General features: G+C 32.2%; 1 long non-coding RNA gene across 1 annotated transcript in view; it reads right to left on the reverse strand.

Annotated features, from left to right (window-relative positions):
• Nucleotides 1–2,325: 2,325 nt before the first annotated feature.
• The window catches only part of LOC111367013, an 11,541-nt gene continuing 6,926 nt past the window's right edge, over nucleotides 2,326–6,940 (reverse strand). Inside the window, exons 2-3 of the long non-coding RNA XR_002697701.1 lie at nucleotides 2,600–2,654; nucleotides 2,326–2,527 (exon numbers count right to left, since the gene is read on the reverse strand). This is a non-coding gene — a long non-coding RNA (uncharacterized LOC111367013). The remainder of the gene's footprint in view (nucleotides 2,528–2,599; nucleotides 2,655–6,940) is intronic.

Here is a 6,940-nt window from a genome sequence, read left to right on the forward strand (position 1 = left end):
TTCCGTCCGTTAATCAAAAATTTAATTTGGACCAAATTTTTTATATTTTAAAAATGGGTGAAAGAGTAATTTTTATTTATTACATTAAATAATAATTAAAATAAAAAATAAAAAAAAACACACACAACCTGTCTTCTTTGCTCCACCCCCACAACCTAAAATCCACACCAACCACCTCCACCTTAATCAAGAGTCCTGGGCCTTCACCTTGAGAATTCCTCTAATGTCATGTTCTTAAATTAAGCATGTTGGAACTACCCCAGACAGAAGGTACAGACAATATTACCATCAAATGCAAATAGTGATATCTTCTTTTGACAAGATAGCAAGCTCTGGTGTAGCCAAACCATACACATCCCTTGCCCTCCACACAATTTCACGCCATTTTCGTTGCTTGGGCAACGCCATAAATGCCTAGATTTAGGCTTCTTTATCGAACGATAAGGGGATTGGATTAACTCGACTTTGTCATGTGAATTTTTGAAGGTGGAGGCCCAAGACTCTTAATTGAGGTAGAGGTGGATGTGGTTAGTGTGTATTTTAGGTTTCAGTTGGGGGTGAGAGGAAGAAGATGGGGGGTGTGTATGTGTGTGTGTGTGTTTTTTTAATTTAATTATTATTTAATGCGATAAATGAAAATTTACTCTTTTGCCCCATTTTAAAATATTAAAAATGTGGTCAAAGTTAATTTTTTTGTCTACTGACGGAATTGTGGATGAAAATCGTCCAAAAGAACTTCACCTGCAATATTTGAAAATGTTAGAAGTGACTTCTGTAACAAATCAAAGATTTGGGAAAAGTTTACTAATGTTTCAAAGATTTGAGACTTCTACTACAATGATCCCAAAATGTTATAAATCATAAATGTATCAAGCTCAATAAGGACTATTGAGCAAGGACAGCCCATAACTCGAGGACTGATCACCTCGAGACCAATAGCTTAACGGTCGGGGGACAATTATTGACATTGAAACTAACCTCTTGTTAATATACTAGTGACTAAAACTTGACAATGTATCCTAGTTTATCTAAAGAAATCGATTACATGTCTTCTAAGCATAAAGAGTTCAATTGAGATTTGTCTATTTGCAATGACAATTGTGCTTTTAGATAAGCAACGATTAAATTAAAATAAGCTTTCTTACATGTATTCAACTTTCATTTTACACTTTTGGATAAATAATGAATAAATTAAAATATGTTATGAAAAGAGAGAAAAAGAGAAGAGAGAATAAAAGTCGATAATTTTTTTATTCTTATTATTTTTTTTTGTATTTCATTAAATACAAAAGCGATATATTTATAAGTAAGTATCAGAGATACAACAATAATGATTTTTAGGATTGCGTAGGTTCAATTGTCACTTATTAATAAACTTAGCATTTATAACATTTCCCTTGAATAATAGATTTCAAAATATCTATCTTGTTAAAATTTTGTTTGGTAAAAAGAGTACAGTTATTTTAGAGTGTAAAAAAATAAAATACTGTCTCATTTAAACCTTGTGGGACAACCTAGACAAAAAAAAAAAAAAAAAAGGAAACGAAAAAGAATATAACTATTTTTCTTAATGAAAATCTTGAAATTTTTTGAATCGGCACATTCCAATCTTGTGAATCAATTCTTGAATGTAGATGCTGGAAATGTTTTTGTGAATAAATCAGATACATTGTCACTTAAGTGGATTTGTTGAATATCAATGTCATTATTCTTCTAAAACTCGTGTGTATGAAAGAATTTTGAAGAAATGTGCTTTCGTTCTATTACCTTTGATATGGCTTCCTTTTAAGTTGTGCAATAGAAGCTGCATTGTCTTCATATAAAATTATTAAATTATCTTTTGTTGAAGTTAACCAACATGATACTTGGATATGATATGTCATATTCCTCACCATACACATTCTCGATCCGCTTCATGATTGCAATAATTTCAGAATGATTTGAGAATATTGCTGTAAATGATTGCCTCATGGATCTCCGTGATATAGTTATTTTTTCACGTGTAAACGCATATCCTGTTTGTGATTATCTTTATGCGAGTTATAGAGATAACTTACATTTGTATATCCCACTAAAGTAGATTCCAAATTTTGAAAATAAAATAATACCAAATCAATAATATCATTTAGGTAACAAATAATATATTTAACACCATTCCAATGTCTTTGATAGGCGTGGGCGTGGGTCATTTTGGTTCGATTTTAATGAGAACCGAATCGAACAAAATTTTTTCGAGTGTTTAATAAATGGAACCGTCGGATTCAGATATAATTATAAAACTGTTCGGGTTTGGTTTGATTCCGTACTATAATTAAATTTTTAACATTTATAACAATACTAAGTAAATACAACTAATGACACGTTTAATCGTAGTTTTACAAATTTAAGTAGTTCAATTTAATAACATGTAAATAACAAGTTAACCAACAAGATTAATTTTTCAATGCATACAAATACCAAAGAGTAGATGCTAATATTAAAACTTCAACGATCCATTCAATAGTTCGTTTGCTTCAAACCTTCAAATCTACATGAAAAATGAAATATAAATTAAAAGTTATAGATAAAAAAAATATTTTAAAGTATTGCTAATACTTACCAACTATTTGATTTATCCATCAATTGCTTGACTTGTCATACTCACTATTAAGAAACTTTGCAAGAAAAAATTGAAAAAGCACAATTAAATTATTAACAGACATAAATAAATTCAAATTTGTTCAACTAATAAAATTTACTAAGAAAAAATATAAAATATATTTTATTACATGTCTCAATGCCCTCATAGAATTCCATCTCTTCAATGCATACTCTATCTTGGAAAATTCTCAAAAGTCTAGACTCTTCCCTTAGCCAATTTTGTGCACAAATCAAGGCCTCGACTGTTTAAGGAGTTAAAGAACTCCTAAATGGATCAAGAATGTGCCCTCTAATATTAAATGCTGACTCAAAAGCAACTGTAGATATAGGAATGACAAGAACATCCCTTGCAACTTCAAATAAAATTTCAAATCTTGATTTATTGATCTTCCATCAATTCAAAATTTTCATCACTAGCATCTTCAATGGGTTCCATTAGATATCGTTGTACCTCATATTTTTTTAGAAAAATCCATTTTGTTAGTTTTCAATTTCTTGTACCCAAAATCAAAATTGCAATCATCCCAATCATCATCATCATTTGAATCCTCCAATAAAGTGACTCCATCATTAGATTCATCGCTCGTAATTTTGCTTCCACTAGGCCCATTGTTTGAATGATGCCATCCCTTTTGTTGGTTATACAAAGCATACAATAATTTCATGACCTCATTTTTTATAGCTTCAACTTTAACACTGTCATGCAAGATACAAATGCAATGTACAACAAACTCCAACTTATATCTAGGATCAAGCAACACTACTACAATCAAAATCTTGTTCATTTTATCAACTTTACCCCAATATTTGTCAAACTTAATCTTCATGTTATTTGCTATATTACTTAGCAAATAATCTTGCTTCTCACCCATTTCTTCAAAATTTGCCCGAATTTACAAACTTCATGGAAGTAAATATTGGAAGTAACACTCAATGAAGTACTAAATTTCAATGTGACATCACAAAAGGTTCTTAGAAGCTTGACAAATTTTCTAGCTTTCTCCCAATCATAACTTGTAGGTGGCCCCTCTTTTTCTTTTCCATCTTCATTCTCATCAAAATATTTACAATAAAATCCATCCCCTTTCTCCATTATTTCAAAAGCTTTTTCTAAATTCAATGTACTATCCAACATTAAGAATGTTAAATTTCATCTTGCAGAAACATCTAAAATAGCAAGTTTTGTGCATGCAATCTTTTCCCTTTCAATACAACATTAAAATTTTGTCAACTAGGAAGGAAATGATCGAAAATATTTTACCGCATTACTAATACCATCTATAGATGGATTCAACTATTTCAACCCTTCTTTAACAATCAAATTGACTATGCATGCTGAACAATGTACACGCAGATAAGAGCTACCTAAAATCATAGTATCATTGGGTTTCCAATTCTTCAACTTGTTTTTTCACTTAAATGATCGCTGCATCATTTGTCTTTGCATTGTCTATAGTAATGGCACCCACACACTCTATTCCCCAATCAAGCAAACACTTCTCAATAAGCTTCCTAATTGTCTCCCCTTTATGACTTGAAATCACAGAAAAACTCAATATCTTCTTATGCAATTTGCAACTGTTGGGAATCTACTTATACATGCATAGCGAAATTTAAAATAATTTTCGATTCCCACCAAGAATCGCCTTTGTGTTTAGACAGAAATTATGATAAGATTGTACCTTTTCCAGATCTGCAAACTTCTTTCTATTCTTTTCGTTCCAACAATCTTGATTCGCCATCCACAGCTGTCCAATTGTTCAGCCTCCAACGGTAAACCACACAGAGAACAAGATTGCAGCTACCAGGGTTTTCTCTCTTGTGCCAGCAAGAATAATGAAAATCATATGGATCTCAAACCCTAGTCATGTATTTATATAAACCCAAACGGGCTCGACCCGGTCCGGTCCAATATTTAATTAATCCAATCAATTAAACTCGGTCCTTAAATTAATTAATCCAATTAATTAATTCGGGAATATAAATGACAAATTCAATTAATTAATTTATCCAACGATTGTTAAATTAACCAATTGTCAATTTGCAATCTTCCAATTCTCTTTTGTGTGCGACCCATTAGGTTCCCGACCACGATGCTTAACGACGTGAAATATTATTTTGATCTAATCAAAATTGATAAATTAAAACACCCTTTTAATTTATCGTCAATTCACACTCGCCGTCCCTGATTGACATCTAGCAATGTGCCAGGGCAATACATGTGGCGAAAAATGTCACGTGGTATGACAAAATCAAACTCATTCGTTTACCGTGAAACTATAATCCCTTCGTCAATATGATCCGATCAATTACGAGATACGGAAGTGTGTCGATCTCGATTATTGATCCTATCTTTCACTATGCTATTAAGTCAATATAAGTCGAAAACTCCTTTTCGACTTATGAGTACACCCTGGCCAAGGATTCCATCATCGACTTAATTGAATGAAACGCGGATCATAATCTCCTACTATCTAAGAGTGACGAATCCTTTATTGATCAATCACAACCTTCATACGATTCTTGACGTACCCGAACGATGTCGTATTAGCGGCCCTTTGCAGAGCAACATCCAACACCACCAAAGTATGACTGTCCTCATATAAGGTACCATGACGACCTCAAGTCAAAGGACCAATCCCACTACCGAACATTAGAGATTAACCACTGACACTTAGATAGTTATCCATGTGGAATCTCTCGACGGGTCTCCAATGTTTTGTTCTATAACAAAACATCCACGTGTTCATTTAAGTGTTACCACACTTTAACTTGTGAGATCAGCTACTTACTTCACAAGTAAGAAATGCCATACCTTATGGTCTATCCGTAATAACGATATCCATATCTCGTTATTACTTACAACCACGGATGATTTAAGATTTAATCATATGTAATTTGTATCTCAAAATCACAACTCCTTGTGATTAACAAATTACGAAAATTTGAATTTACGGACTCTATTAGTTAATTTTATTATCTATTAATTAAATAATAGATTTGCCATTAAATCACATTAACTTTATATTAAAAGTATTTATATCCAAGACTGATTAGACCTAGGGCATAATACTTACAAACTCCCACTTGCACTAGATCCAATCACTTATGTATCCTATATCATAAGAGTCTACATGACGGTCATATTTATGCTACGACAACTCTTTGTCAGTGGATCTACAATATTGTCAAATGTGGGAATTCGTTCTTCTCTTTACGTTATATCTATGATTATCTTCTTGATGAGATTATACCGCCTTAATACATATTTGGATCATTGATGAGACCTTAGTTCCTTCACTTTCGCGATGGCTCTATTGTTATCACAATACAATGACATGTGATAAAAAATATTAGAAACTACTCCAAGTTCATTAATGAACATCTTGATCCACATTACAACTCTTTGATGCTTTTGAAGCAATCATGTATTAGGTTTTCGCTATTGAATCAATGATTGTTTTATGTTTTGAACCTTTCCAATACACCGTTTAAGAGTAAATCAATTTCTCCATATAAAATATTCTTAATATTTTATCTATATAGATTGAGATGAGTTAAGCAATATTCTATATCTATCTCTATAGATCAGGTTGCTTCCCCATATCGTTCATGAATAAATTCTTTAACAACCATTATTTCAACGATTGAAATATAGGAATGTTATTTCCTATAATATTAGGAATACGACAATGCTCCCACTATCTTCTTGTAAACAGACAATTCGTCTTCAAATTTGATATAATCAAACATTTTAACTTTTCCATCAAATCGAAGATTTCAACTCCAAGAGACTTGTTTTAACCCATAGTCACGGTGTGCAACTAATGCAATAAAAATTCAAATAAACTTTAGCATGGCTACAAGCGAAAGGTTTCGTCAATGCCAACACTTAACATTTTGCTACTAGCCTTGCTTTATATGTACGGATATTCCCATCCATCTCAACCTTTTCCTTATAAACTACTTACAACCTATGGGTTTTATCTCATCAAGCGGGTCAACCAAGGTCCATACCTTGTTCACATACATTAAGTTCATTTCGAATTTTATGGCCTCTTGCTATCTCTTTTAAGTCAACACTTGACTTTGTTTTTATGAAATTAGTAGGTTCATCATCCTGTATCAGCAATGCCGGATTAGTAATCATGGATTCACACCTTCTTGAAGGTCGAATGATCCTACTAGATTCATACAGAGCTGTCAAGTCCTCAGGAGTTTCTACTTCCTGATCAAGAGTATGCTCCACATCATATATGGGATCAAACTTGGATTCATCTACTTGGTTAACTATATCTGT

Source organism: Olea europaea, chromosome 2 (assembly GCF_002742605.1).
Source record: "Olea europaea var. sylvestris chromosome 2, O_europaea_v1, whole genome shotgun sequence".
In the NCBI taxonomy this organism is placed as follows: Eukaryota; Viridiplantae; Streptophyta; class Magnoliopsida; order Lamiales; family Oleaceae; genus Olea; species Olea europaea.